The sequence below is a fragment of the Eubalaena glacialis genome, chromosome 2, assembly GCF_028564815.1.
Source record: "Eubalaena glacialis isolate mEubGla1 chromosome 2, mEubGla1.1.hap2.+ XY, whole genome shotgun sequence".
NCBI classification, from domain to species: domain Eukaryota; kingdom Metazoa; phylum Chordata; class Mammalia; order Artiodactyla; family Balaenidae; genus Eubalaena; species Eubalaena glacialis.
Window position 1 is genome coordinate 59,779,483 of NC_083717.1, and position 16,023 is coordinate 59,795,505.

The window sequence follows — 16,023 nt, forward strand, 5'->3', positions numbered from 1 at the left end:
AAAGGAAATTATGCAAATGAGCATAAAGGATGTTTTTAGAATGATGGAAATATTCTACAAGTGGATTGTTGAGGTGGTCGCAAATTTGATAAGAGTCATTGATAGAGCTAAAATAGGTGCACTTTATGGTATATAAATTATGTTTCAATAAAGCTGTAAAAACAAAATAAAGGAATACCAAAACAGATGTCATGAGTAAGATAATGATTTCTCTCGAGACATGTTAAATTTAAAATGCTACTGGGACATGTAGAAGGAAATGCCTGAAAATGCAGATCTTGCATGTACGATAAGAATGAGGTTAGAGATAAGAGATTTGGGACTCAAATTCCACAGGTGGTTGCTGAAGTCATTAGCTCAGAGTGTGCACATGTGTGAGACAGAGGCCATGGACTGATCCCTGGAAAATATCAACATTTAATGGCTGGAGAAGGAGCCCATTAAGAAATTATCAGAGAAATAAGAGAAGAACAAATATGACCAATGGCAAGCTCTTCTTCCATAATTCAAAATGCTTATCCTCTCTATTTCTAGATTTAGCACTCTAGACAACATCTAACTCCCAGAGATGAAAGATGAGGCTTCAGCTCTCTTACACTACCCTCTACCTCTTTAATTTGAATGTTTGATAAGTTACACTATTATCTATTTCTTCTCTTTGTTATATCTGTAATTTTAAATAATATACTCATACTTCTGTGCTCATCAATGAACTTGAGTCAATTCACAGACTAACTTCTTAACATGTAAAATAAGTAACTGTACTGCTAACTTTGCTTCCACCTTTTCTCTCCCCACTTCCTCTTTCTGCCTTAGCAGCTATACCTTGACTCCTACATCATGAAGGTTTTTAACATTTACATTCTCGTCTGTGACCTTAATGAAGTGTTTTCATAACTTTGCCTCTAGATGTAAAACTTGAAAACCAATAAACTACAGTTTTGTCAATATAACTGTAAATAGTATTCACAGCAGATCCATGCAGTGTGAAAGAATAACATTTCCTTCTCTTGTTTCAGTGTCACAATACCTGGGCCATTCATAAGATAATATTCCCAAAAGCAAGATAAAATAAATTCTCTTTTCTTAAACTCTAGGTTGATTAAAATCATGCTATATTTGAATTTGCATCTGATTCGTATCTTGTTTTTTTTGCACAGCTTTAGAGTTTAGAGTTTCCTTCTTTTAGGGGGGCAGGCGAGACGACTGAAAAATAATGTGCTTGATCATAACATATCAAGTATTCAGCTGCTTTTTTTTGTAGTGTAGAGATTTATTTATACCGATAGCACATGATCCAGCATAAAATCAAATCTCTTGAAATGTTTACTCTGTGACTTCCTAATTATTCAGGGACAGGGCTCATCAGCTAATCTCTTCACACACCAGGAGTCCAAGGTAGGAATTTCTTAAACCACAGGTATGACGTGGCTGCACAGAGTCTGTACCAGGTGAATGATGTACTGCAGGTGCTCATTCCTCAGAGTGACTCTAGTTTGCCCTCCAATAGGTCTTTTAAGAACTGTGCTCTGGAAGTTAGCATCAGTGAAAATGGGGTCTGCACCTGGGAGCCTGGATGTGGTCTCCAGGTCGTGGTAATGCCAGTGGTTCCTGTCTGGATTATTCTCAGAGACAAAGGGCTTCCTGGTTTCTGTCAGCCTCACCATCACAACTAGGTCCACTTCTCTCTCAATCTGTCCTTTACACCATGTTTCAGGATTCACTTTCTTCCTGGGCACAAACCGCCTGTTTAGCAGGATGGTAATTCCCAGGCCAGCACAGTAAAAAGGTAGCACCACCGAACAAAGAGAGCCAGTAGGCCAGCCTCCTGGGCAGGGTTCACCATGGTCCAAAACATCATGACAGCAACTTGGAGTGGTCAAAGTGCCTCCTGACCTTCACTGGCCTGTACTCCAGATTTTTCAGTTCCATTGGGTCTGCTGGCACTGAGATGGGCTTGGCCACCACTCTAGACTCTAGCTCTGTGATCAACTTTAGCTTCCACTTCTGACGTTGGACCTGCCATGTCCCTGGGCCAAAGACAGTAATAGGAACGAGAAGCAGAAACCACTAGAGAAAGGAGTCGTCTTCTGTTTCTGTGGCAGTTGCTTCGGCTTAAGAGCTGCCACATCTACTGGGTCTCTAGGCCAACACTTGGGAGGAACATGCAAACTGTGATGATTAGTTATGCTTTCCTTTAGGATCCTGGACACCTGGGTTTCAGTCTTGGGTTGGCCCGGCATTAGCCCGAGGAGGCATAGGAAGTTACTGCATGTCTACAATCAAGTGTGTAATACAGGAGTGCGGGAGGAGCCAGCCCTGGGGCTTTCATGAGGACAGAGTGCTCACCAGAGCGGGCACGCAACCAGGGCCTGATTCAGAGGCTCAGGGGGCAGTTCCAGAGCGTACTGCAATGCCCATACTCACCCACCCTCCTGGGCAAAGCGGAGGGCAGGGACAGGGCAGCTTTTCCTAGGTACATAGGGCATACCTGGATGAGTCCTCACTTGGGCACAGGACAACCCCAAGAATGTTCCTCCTGACGACACCGGCCTGGTGCCCACCCTGCACAGCAACAGCCCTAGCCTTGTGGCCTGCAGCCCCAGCCCTCAGACATTCAGCTTCCTAATCATACTATTTATTACATGTAGTCTTCTTTCATTTTCTTAGACATCCTTTCCAAAGCTCTTTCTACCTCCTGCTCAAATCTAGAGCTATTACTGAATTCAGCATATCAATAATAATCATTATCTTTTTAACTTTTATTTTTTTATTGAAGTATAGTTGATTTACAATGTCTCAGGTATACAGCAAAGTGACTCAGTTACACATATATGTATCTGTTCTTTTTCAGATTTTTTTCCATTATAGGTTATTACAAGATATTGAATATAGTTCCCTGTGCTATATAGTAGGTCCTTGTTATTTATCTATTTTATATATAGTAGTCTGTATTTGTTAATCCCAAATTCCAAATTTATCCCTCCCCCTTTTCCCCTTGGGTAACAATAAGTTTGTCTTCTGTATCTGAAAATATTTGCAAATGAATCAATGGACAAAGGATTAATCTCCAAAATATATAAACAGCTCATGCAGCTCCATATTAAAGAAATAAACAACCCAATCCAAAAATGGGCAGAAGACCTAAATAGACATTTCTCCAAAAAAGACATACAGATGGCCAAGAAGCACATGAAAAGCTGCTCAACATCACTAATTATTAGAGAAATGCAAATCAAAACTACAATGAGGTATCACCTCACACCAGTTAGAATGGGCATCATCAGAAAATCTACAACCAACAAATGCTGGAGAGGGTGTAGAGAAAAGGGAACCCTCTTGCACTGTTGGTAGGAATGTAAATTGATACAGCCACTATGGAGAACAGTATGGAGGTTCCTTAAAAAACTAAAAATAGAACTACCATATGATCCAGCAATCCAACTACTGGGCACATACCCAGAAAAAACCATAATTCAAAAAGACACATGCACCCCAATGTTCACTGCAGCACTATTCACAATAGCCAGGACACGGAAGCAACCTAAATTCCATCAATAGATGAATGGATAAAGAAGATGTGGTACATATATACAATGGAATATTACTCAGCCATAAAAAGGAATGAAATTGGGTAATTTGTAGAGACATGGATGGACCTAGAGACTGTCATACAGAGTGAAGTAAGTCAGAAAGAGAAAAACAAATATCGTATATTAACGCATGTATGTGGAATCTGAAAAATTGGTATAGATGATCTTATTTACGAAGCAGAAATAAAGACACAGATGTAGAGAACAAACGTATGGATACCAAGGGGGAAAGCAGGGGTGGGGCGGGGCAGGTGGTGGTGGTGTGATGAACTGGGAGATTGGGATTGACATATATACACTACTGATACTATGTATAAAATAGATAACTAATGAGAACCTACTGTATAGCACAGGGAACTCTACTCAGTGCTCTGGTGACCTAAATGGGAAGGAAATCCAAAAAAGAGGGGATATATGTATACGTATAGCTGATTCACTTTGCTGTACAGTATAAACTAACAATTTTGTAAAGCAACTATACTCCAAAAAAAAAAAAGAAGAAGGAAATCTTGCCATTAGCAACAACACGGATGAACCTGGAGGGCATTATGCTAAGTAAAATATGCCAGACAGAGAAAGACCAACACTGCATGGTATCACTTATATGTACAGTCTAAAAATAAGTTTTTTTTAATTAAAAACTCAAACTCATAGAAACAGAGAATAGAACAATGGTTGCCAGGAGCTGGGGGTAGGGGAAATGAGGAAAGGTGGTAAATGGGTATAAACTTTCAGTTGTAAGATAATAAGGTCTGAGGATCTAATGTATAACAAAGCAACTATAGTTGATAATACAGTATTGTATAACTTAAATTTGCTAAGAGAGTAGAACTTAAGGGTTCTCATTTTAAGAAAATGTAAATATGATATGAGGTGATGGATGTGTTAACTCGATTTTGAAAATCCTTTCACAATGCACACATATATCAAATCATCACATTGTATACTTTAAGTATATTACAATTTTATTTGTTAATAATGCCTTGATAAAGCTGGAAAAGAAAACTCTGCTCTACAAAAGGCACTGTCAAAAAAATGAGAACACAAGCCACAGACTGGGAAAAAACATGTGCAAAAGACATACCTGATAGAGGATTGTTATCCAAAATATACATAGAACTCTTAAAATTCATATAAGAAAATGATCAAACCAATTAAAAAGTGGGCAAAAGGCTTTAACAGACATCTCTCCAGAGAAAATATACAGATGGTAAATAAGCATAAGAAAAGATTCTCAACATCATATATAATCAGGGAGCTGCAAATTAAAACAACGAGATACAACTACACACCTATTAGAAAGGCAAAAATCCAAAACAGTGACAACACCAAATGCTAGTGAAGAAGTGGAATGTCAGTAACTCTTTTTTTTTTTGGCCACACTGCACGGCATGCGGAAGAACTTCCCGGACCAGGGATCGAACCTGTGCCCCATGCAGGGGAAGCATGGAGTCTTAACTACTGGACCACCAGGGAAGTCCCAGGAACTCTTATTCATTGCTGGTGGGAAGGTAAAAGGGTGCATCCACTTGCATGACAATTTGGCAGTTTCTTACAAAACTAAACATAACTCTTACCATAAGATCCAGTAATCGCATCCCTTGGTATTTACCCAAAGGAGTTGAAAACTTATGTCCACACAAAAACCTGTACATTAATGTTTATAGTAGCTTTATTTATAACTGTCAAAACTCTGAAGCAAGCAAGATGTCTTTCAGTAGAAAAACAGGTAATTAAACTGTGGTACATCCAGACAATGGAATATTATTCAGTGCTAAAAAGAAATGCAATAGCAAGCCATGAAAAGACATAGAGGATCCCTAAGTGCATATTACTAAGTGAAATAAGTCAACCTGAAAAGGCTACATGATGTATGATTCCAACTATATGACATTTGGAAAAGGCAAAACTATGGAGACAGTATGAAGATCAGTACTTGCCAGCAGTTACAGGGGAGGGAGGGATGAATAGGCAGAGCACAGAGGATTTTTAGGGCAATGAAACTATTCTACAGGATATTATAATGGTAGATACATGTCATTATACATTTGTCAAAACTGAGAGAATGTACACCACCAAGAGTGGACCCTAATATAAACCATGGATTCTGGGTAATAATGATGTGTCAATGTGATGTTTATAGCTGGGGAGGCTGTGCATGTATAGAAGCAGGAAACATATAGGAACTCCACGTATTTTCTGCTCAATTTTGTTGTTAACCTAAAATTGCTCTAAAATTTTCACGCAGCAACAAAAACCCAATGCAGCCAAAAAATAAAAAAAAAAAAAACACCTCAAGGATGAAACATCTAAAGAGAGAGAATAGCATCCAAATACCCAGACTCTACGTTAAGAAGCACTGGGCTTGTAACTTAAAACAATGTACAATGCAAAAGCAGCATTCTGAATTCAGTAGCATTACCGGGACATCCCTGGTGGCACAGTGGTTAAGAATCCGCCTGCCAATGCAGGGGACACGGGTTCAAGCCCTGGTCCAGAAAGATCCCACATGCCGCGGAGCAACTAAGCCTGTGCGCCACAACTACTGAGCCCACGTGCCTAGAGCCCGTGCTCCGCAACAAGAGAAGCCACTGCAATGAGAAGCCCCCGCACTGCAATGAAGAGTAGCCCCTGCTCGCCGGAACTAGAGAAAGCCCGCGTGCAGCAACAAAGACCCAATGCAGCCAAAAATAAATAAATAAATAAATACTATTACCAATTAGATATAACTAATTGAAAACATTGCTAAAATTTGGCCTTAAGGCCAAATTAAAGCTTCCTCATAATGCAGTACTTGAACTGGATGAATTTTTGACTACTGAAAGATTTTACTCTTACTATTCGAACTGAAAATATTATTTTAATATTCAATGGCATAGATATAGTACAAGCAGAGATGTCAGAAAAAACGCAAATAACTGAACCAAATTCATCCTTCCTCTTACTAGCAGATCAAATAAAGCATCCTTGTTGATTATAGCTTAAAGGTGCTATCTCCAAGGTTCAACTCTGTACATTCTCTCCCTTGGAGATCTAGTCCATTCCCATGGCTTCAATTATTCCTCTGTGGAAAAACTCTCATTTTTTATTTACAGCCCTAATCATTCTTATAAGCTCCACTTTTGAACTCTTACACATAAGTATCCCACTTCTATTTAAATTCAAAATACATAATTCAAACCAACAAATACTTACTGAGTCCCTACTCTGTAGCAGACAACAAAAGAATCGCAAGAGTTAAATTATTTCCTACTCTTAAGAAGCATATAGTCTAGTTGATGAGAAACATGAAAAGTTCAACAGCAAATGTATAGCCATACAAAGCAGTTTCTACATATTACACATACATGAATTATAAAAATAGTTACTTGTTACCATACGACCCAGCAATCCCACTACTGGGCATATACCTTGAGAAAACCATAATTCAAAAAGTCATGTACCAAAATGTTCATTGCAGCTCTATTTACAATAGCCAGGACATGGAAGCAACCTAAGTGTCCATCATCGGATGAATGGATAAAGAAGATGTGGCACATATATACAATGGAATATTACTCAGCCATAAAAAGAAACGAAATTGAGTTATTTGTAGTGAGGTGGATGGAGTTATAGAGTCTGTCATACAGAGTGAAGTAAGTCAGAAAGAAAAAAACAAATACAGTATGCTAACACATATATATGGAATCTAAGGGGAAAAAAAAAAAAAAAAAGGTCATGAAGAACCTAGTGGCAAGACGGGAATAAAGACACAGACCTACTAGAGAATGGACTTGAGGATATGGGGAGGGGGAAGGGTAAGCTGTGACAAAGTGAGAGAGTGGCATGGACATATATACACTACCAAACGTAAAATAGATAGCTAGTGGGAAGCAACTGCATAGCACAGGGAGATCAGCTCGGTGCTTTGTGACCACCTAGAGGGGTGGGATAGGGAGGGTGGGAGGGAGGGAGATGCAAGAGGGAAGAGATATGGGACATATGTATATGTATAACTGATTCACTTTGTTATAAAGCAGAAACTAACACACCATTGTAAAGCAATTATACTCCAATAAAGATGTTAAAAAAATAGTTAGTTGTTATAGTATTTTGCTATAACATTATTGAGAGGTTCCCAATCCTCCATCAGTTCACACTAATAAAAAGAAAATCTCCAAAAATCTTTGCAACTTTGGAGAAAGCAGATTTCTTAGAACATAAAAAGTATGAATCATAAAAGAAAAAAAATGGATAAATTAGACTTGAGCAAATAAAAACTTTTGCTCTTTGTTGTCGTTGCTGGTTTTTGGCCACACTGCGTGGCATGCGGGATCTTAGTTCTTTGACCAGGGATCGAACCCATGCCCCCTGCATTGGGAGCATGGAGTTTTAACCAGGGAAGTCCCAAAACTTTTGCTCTTTGAAAGACACCATTAAGACAATGAAAAGGCAAGCCACAAAGTGGGAGAAGATATTTCCTATAAATGTATCTGACAAAGGATTTGCATTTTATATTTATATATTTTATGTTTTTATATATGTTTATATATATATAAATGAACTCTTCCAACTCAATAACAAGACAGCTCAGTTAAAAGATGGGCAAAAAAAATGTGAAGTCATTTTACCAAAGACATATGAATAAATAATAAGCACATGCTCAACATCATTAATCACCAAAGGCAACATAAAAGCACAATGAAAATCTACATCCTTATTAGAATGCCTAAAATTAAAAAGGCTGTCCATATCAGATGTCAGCAAGGATGTGGAACAAGGGTAACTCTCATCATCACTAGTGGGAGTGTAAAGTGGTATAAAGACTTTGGGAAACAGTGTGACAATTTCTTAGAAATTTGAGCAGACATCTATTGTGGTGGAAAGCCTTTAAGGTGCAGCCCAATGAACACCATTTCCTGATACTCACACTCTTGTATAACCTTCTCCCCTTCAGGGTGGGCTGGACTTACTGACTTACTTCTACAGAACAGATACAGCAGAAGTAATGACATGCTGCTTTCAAGACTAGATTATAAAGATTGTGGCTTTTGTCTTAGATGTCTCTTTTTCCCTCGTTTAGATTTCTTTACTCTGGGGGAATCCAGCTGCCATGCCAGGAGGCAGACCTGATAAAGAGGCTCACATGACAAGGAACTGAGGCCTGACAAAAGCCACATGTGTGAGCTTGGAAGTGGATTTCCCCCAAGTCATCCTTGAGATGAGCACAAGTCCTGACTGACACCTTGACCGACCCTGAGCCAGAACTATCTGGCTAAGTCATTCCTGGATTCCTGACCTAAAGAAATTGTGAGATGATAAAGTTTTGTTGTTTTTAGCCTCTGAGTATTTGTTTGCAGCAAAAGATAACTAATAAACCAACCATATGACCCAGAAATTCCACTCTCACATATTTACCCAAGAGGAGTAAAAAGCACATCTGCACAGTGATGTGTACATGAGTATTCACAGTAGCATTATTCGTAACAGCCCCAAACTGGAAAAACCCAAATGTCCGTCAACAGGTGAAGGGATAAACCAGCAAGCATCAGAATTATCTGGAAGGTCTGTTAAAGAATAGACTGCTAGGCCCTACCCTCAGAGTTTCTAATTCAGTAGATCTGGTGTGGGGGTCTGAAAATTTGCATTTATAACAAGTTCCCAGAGGATGGTATGGTGCTAGTTTGGCACTTTGAGAACCATCATATTAGTCTACAATTTGAATGTCTATGGTATTCTGTGCTGTATAATATCTTTTAGGACTGCAACTAGAACATATCCACAGGGTACTACCAGGTTGATGAAGGGAATAAAACTCTAAGGAATTCACTGGAAGAAAAATGGAGAATGAATCACCTAGAGAAAAGATAAAAAGGAGAAACCCAATAACTTTCTTAATTTACTACCCTGGATTTCTCTTTAGTCTCTATATGAATATGCTTTATTTCCTTAACTAGACTATAGGTTTCCTGAAAGAGGAATAGTGTCTTATTTATCTTTATCCCTCTAGGCTAAATCTGGCCTACTGCCTTATTAACAGTAGATGTTTAACAAATATTTTGTTATGAATTTATTTCTGATAGTTGACTGCTAGACTGACTTGTAATTTCTTATGTTTTACTAAAAAATGACAAGCTTTTTAATAATTATCACGGGGATTTCTTAAAAGAGCTTATCAATCTTCCCATATTTCATTTTAATTTATATAAATAAGGCAGAAAAATTATCAACACCTCAAACTTCATCTTCTTAAACATAAGCTGAATAGAAGTGTGTGTTTCATAAACTCTAAAAAATAATTCTGGATGGAATGAACTGCACAAAAGAATGTACTAGCCAGTGACACACCTTTAAATCTCATTCTTACAGGTTCTACAGGTTCTTCTGGTTCACCTCCCAAACACAAGAAAAGAATGTTAGCTGCCACTAGTCTTATCTCAAAAAGATAAAAACCCATCAACCAGAAAACTTTCTGAAATTTTTCAATGCCTATGATGGTTATGCCTTTGCAATATCCAAAACAGATTACAGTCCTGATAACAAGAAATTAAACAGAGAAACTTCTGCTTTAAAGATAGTGGTCTATTAATTTCCAAAATATACAAAAGCTCAATCAACTCAATATCAAAAAAAAACCCAATCAAAAAATGTGCAGAAGACCTAAACAGACATTTCTCCAAAGAAGATATACAGATGGCCAATAGGCACATGAAAAGATGCTCAACATCGCCAATTATTAGAGAAATGCAAATCAAAACTACAATGAGACATCACCTAACACCAGTCAGAATGGCCTTCATTAAAAAGTCTACAAATAATAAATGCTGGAGAGGGTGTGGAGAACAGGGGACCCTCCTACACTGCTGGTAAGAATGTAAATTGGTGCAGACACTATGGAAAACAGAATGGAGGTTCCTCAAAAACTAAAAACAGAGTTACCATATGTTCCAGCAATCCCACTGCTGGGCATATAACCAGAGAAAACCATAATCTGAAAAGATACATGCACCCCAATGTTCATAGCAGCACTATTTATGAAATAAATAAATGTCCTATTTATGGAATAAGTAAATGTCCTAAATGTCCAATGACAGTTGAATGAATAAAGAAGATGTGGTACATAAACACAATGGAATACCATTCAGCCATAAAAAAGAATGAAACAATGCCATTTGCAGCAACATGGATGGACCTAGAGATTATCACACTAAGTGAAGTAAGTCAGAGAAAGACAAATATCATGTGATATCACTTATATGTGGAATCTAAAAAAATGATACAAATGAACTTATTTACAAAACAGAAACAGACTCACAGACATAGAAAACAAACTTATGGTTACCAAGGGGAAAGGTGGGGGGGGGGTAAATTAAGAGTTTGGGATTAGCAGACACAAACTACTATATATAAAATACATAAACAATATTCAATATCTTGTAATAAACCATAATGGAAAAGAATTCAAAAATAAAGACAGTGGCCTAAAGTTGGCATTTCTCTTTTCTTTCTGGAAATAAGCACACTCCCTTATTACTACAACAGCAAATTTTGAAATCAGGTAGTGTTAAGTCCTCTAGCTTTGTTCTTCTTTTTCTAAATTGTTTTGGTTATTCTAGGTCCTTTGCCTTTCTATATAAATTCTAGAATTAGCTTGCCAATTGCTATTTTTAAAATGCTGTTGGGATACTGATAGGGAATGTGCCGAATCTACAGATCAAGAACTGTACACTGAAAATAAACCCTTATATTATTTTGACAAAAGAACCAAGGTAATTCAGTGAGGAAAAGATAGTCTTTTCAACAAATGGTACTGGGATATTTGAATATCCATGTGCAGAAAACAGACTTATACCTTTACCTTAAAGCATACAGAAAAATTAACTCAAAATACATCACAGACCTAAATGTAAGAGCTAAAACTATAAAACTTCTAGAAGAAAATCTTTGTGACTTTGGGTTAGGCAAAGATTTCTTAGATATGACAGCAAGAGCACAATTCATAAAAGAAAAAATTGACAAATTAGACTTTATCAAAATTTAAAACATTTTCAATTAAAAAAATTAAGAAAATGAAAAGGCAAGCCACAGAATGGGAGAACATATTTACAAATCATATATCTGATTAGAGACTTGTATCCAGATGATATAAATAACTCTTACAAATGAAATAAAAGGAAGACAACCCAATCAAAAAATGGGCAACCACTTTTTCAACTTAGGGAAATTGAAATTAAAACCTCAATGAGAGGAATTCCCTGGCGGCACAATGGTTAAGAATCTGCCTGCCAACGCAGGGAACACAGTTTCAATCCCTGGTCTGGGAAGATCCCACATGCCGCAGAGCAACTAAGCCCATGTGCCACAACTATTAAGCCTGGGCTCTAGAGCCCACAAGCCACAACTACTGAGCCCGCATGCCTAGAGCGTGAGTTCTGCAACAAGAGAAGCCAATGAAATGAGAAGCCTGTGCACCACAACGAAGAGTAGCCCCTGCTCGCCACAACTAGAGAAAGCCCACACGCAGCAACAAAGACCCAATGCAGCCAAAAATAAGTAAATAAAAAATAAAATAAATTTAAAAAAAAAAACCTCAATGAGATACTACTACATACCTACTAGAATGGCTTGGCTATAATAAAAAATACTGACAATACAGTTTTGGCAAGGATGTAGAGAAACTGGAAGCCTCATACAAAACTGGTAGAAATGTAAAATGGTATGGCCACTTTGGAAAAGTGTGGCAGTTTCTTAAAAATTTAAACATGTGTTTATCATACAACCCAGCAATCCTCCTCCTAAGAATCTACCTAAAAGAAATGAAAACATATGTCCACCAGAAGATTTGTACACAAATGTTCATAACAGGTTTATTTTTTAAAATGTAAACACTTTTTGGATAAACCAAACATGAAAAAAGTTCCACTAAAAAACTGCATTAAAGTGTGAATGGAAAGTACTGAAGAATGAATGCAAGAAAGGAAAATGATTCTAGCTGACGATGTAGATATAAGAAGGAATTAAGGGCAAAAAAAGCTGTGAATATGGTGGTAAATCTAAATAAACACTATATAAAAAGTGGAAATGTCCTTTGAGTTTAATTAATATGCATGTAGCATTAAATACCTGAAAACAAAAGCATGAAAGTTAGGAAGGAGTAAGTTAAATGTGTCCTAATGTCCTTTTATTTTCTGGGATGACAGCAAAAGTATTGAATAACGTTAGACTTTGCTAAGTTAAGAATGTATGTTATACTTACTAAGGTAACTACCAGCAGAATAGAAACTGTTTAAGTTCAAACTCGCAGAGGGGAAAACTGAAAAAAAAAAAAAAATCCCAGAGAAGGCAAAGGAGAGAAAATAAATATGAAACAGATGAGATAGAGTAAACAGGAAGAAGACTTCTCCCCTCTCCTCTTAGGAACTTGGCCAATGAAAAAGTCTCGGACTCTTTGTTTACTATAGCCTTTCCAACTTGTTTCTCTCCTCTATAAAAGTGTTCTCCTTCCTTTGCTGTGTGGGGACTTGCACGTAGCTCACCATGGTTGCAGACCCCAAATTGAAATTCTCTGCTGATCCCAAATAAACCCACTTTTCTTGTTGCTGGAAAAGTAACTGGCAGATTATTTCATTTAGGTAAAAAGTTAGAACAACGATATACATTTGAACTACATAATAAACAAACTTGATCAAATGAAGATACATAAAACAATGCTCCTAACAACTGCTAAATATACTTCTTTAAAGCATACACAGGACATTTATAAAAAACATATCATTATTGAAAAGCAAGTCTAAGAAATGTTTAAATGATTAAAATCATACAGAGTCAAGTTCTCTGACCATAGTGAGAATAAACTAGAAATTTTAAATGGGTCAATGAAGAAATTTAAAACATATTTTAACTCAACTTTGCAAATATTATACATTAAAACATATGGATGAAACTAAAGCCACATTTAGAGGAAAATTTACAACCTTAAATGCATATGTTAAGGGGAAAAATTGCTTACAAATGATAAGCTAAACATCCAACTAAAAATAAGAGGAAAAAAAAATCAAAGAAAGTTTAAAGAAGGAAATAAAAAGCAAAAACAATAAAATGGAAAGCAAACATACAATTGAGAGAATTAACAAGGCCAAAAGTTGATTCTTTGAAAAGACTAGAAAAATTGACTAACATTTATTGAGATTTATTAAGAAAAAATTTAAAAATTACAGGTCAATATCCCTGATGAAATAGATGTAAAAATCCTCGACAAAACACTAGCAAAACAATTCAACAGCACATTAAAAGTCACCATACACCATGATCAAGTGGGATTTATTCCTGGGATGCAAGTGGTTCAACATATGCAAATCAATCAATGTGATTCACTATATTAACAAAAGTGATAGGGATAGAGTAGGATAATTAAATAGTCAGTTTAGAAATCCCACTAGGGGATTAAAGACAGAAAGGGAATTTTAAGGGAGTTTTGGAGACTGTTGTAAGCTAATGACCACTCAAGAAAAGAATCCAGTAACCTAGCAACAATCTACACTACCCTGAAGGAAGACCAGGTGCATCCAAGTGCCAACACACTCAAGCCACAAACCCTGACAGTTAAAATACAAGACAATAGATACAGGGTCTCAATCTTGTGAAGTCAGAGAGTTAAGAGTCCTTGAAGAGTAGCATTTCTGCATGTAGCCAAGACAGAAATATAGGTGACAGGGGAAAGAAATTAGGTGAAAGGGGACATTATACTGAAACCTAACATGAATTACCATATTTTAGTATATGTCACCACCCTTTTGCTAATATACATATGATTTAAATAGCACCATGACAGTCCCGGTTAAACCATGTAGGGCCAAAGGAAGAACTAATGATGTAAGTCTTGATGTCTGCCCAAGAATGAGGAAGTAGGTGGTCTTCTCCCCTCCCCACTTTTTCTTTGATTATAAAAATGTATCCCTCTTTGTTCTTGGGGCTTTGCTCCCTTGCCGGCCTCCTTGTATCTCTCACCAGTGTCCTATGCTAGTAAACTCACTCTTTGCCTCACGCTGAATTGTTTCTGTAATGAGGCAAAAGAACCTGAGCTTCAGTAAGTATTGACACCAAGTGAGCAGTTCTAATCAAAAGACAGTGGGTCCAAGTCCCCTCCTAAGCCAGGGATTGTGTGTTCAAGCCCCACTCTGAGGTGCGGGTGGGTTCGAGTCCCACCCAAGAAGGAGTGCAGTTTCAAAAGGATGGATTAAAATCCTACCATCATTTCAATAGTTACAGAAAAAGCATTTGACAAAATTCAAGATCCTTTCACGATTAAAAACTCTCAACAAATTAGGTATAGATGGAATGTACCTCAACATAATAAAGGCCTTATATGACAAGGTCACAGCTAACACCATACCTTTTCAGTGAAAAGCTGAAAGCTTTTTCTCTAAGATCAGGAACAAGACAACATAGTAGTGAAAACCCTAGTCTGAGCAATTAGGCAAGAAAAAGATATAAAAGGCATCCAAATCAGGAAGGAAGAAACAAAATTCTCTGTTTGCAGATATATGATATCACATATAGAACACCCTAAAGACGCCACCAAAAAAACTATAGAACTAATCAATGAATTCAGTAAAGCTGCAAGATACAAAATCAATATACAAAAAACAGTTGCATTTCTATACACTAACAACGAACTATCTAAAGAGGAATTAAGAAAACAATCCCATTTACAAAAAATAAAATACTTAGGAACAAATTTAACCAAGGAGGTGAATGAACTGTACAGTGAAAGTCATAAAACACTGATGAAAGAAACTGAAGATGACACAAATAATTGGAAAGATGTTCCATCTTCATGGATTGGAAGAATATCTCCATATTACCCAAAAAAGATATACGATTCAAAACAATCTCTATCAAAATTCCATGGCATTTTCCACAAAAAATAGAAAAAAAAAAATCCTAAAGTTCCTATGGAACCACAAAAAAACCCTGAATAGCCAAAGCAATCTTGAGAAAGAACAAAGCTGGAAGCATCACACTGTCTGATTTCAAAATATATTATAAAGCTATGGTAATCAAGGCAGCGTAGTACTGGCATTGTACAGACATAGAGACCAATGGAATAGGACACAAAGCCCAGAAATAAATTCTCACATTTACAGTAAGTTGATCTTTGACAGGGGTGAACAACAGAGATGAGATGGTCTTTTCAATAAATGGTGCTGGGAAGGCTGAATGTCTGTGTGCAGAAGAGTGGGGTTGGAACGTTGTCTCACACCACATACAAATGTCAACTCCGGATGGATTACAGACCTAAACATAGCACCTAAAACTGTAGAACTACTAGAGGAAAGCATAGGAAGAAAGCCTCTTGACATTGGTCTGGGACGTTCTGAATATGACTCCCAGGAGCACAGGCAACAAAAGCAAAAATAAACAGATGAGACTGCATCAAACTAAAATCTTC

At 37.2% G+C, this 16,023-nt stretch overlaps 1 protein-coding gene and 1 pseudogene across 3 annotated transcripts in view; both read right to left on the reverse strand.

Moving 5' to 3' along the window:
* Positions 1-16,023, reverse strand: part of NRG4 (neuregulin 4) — a 126,389-nt gene that overhangs the window by 88,965 nt on the left and 21,401 nt on the right. The gene's annotated exons all lie outside the window — the stretch shown is intronic.
* Positions 1,379-5,191, reverse strand: LOC133084603 (surfeit locus protein 1-like; annotated as a pseudogene).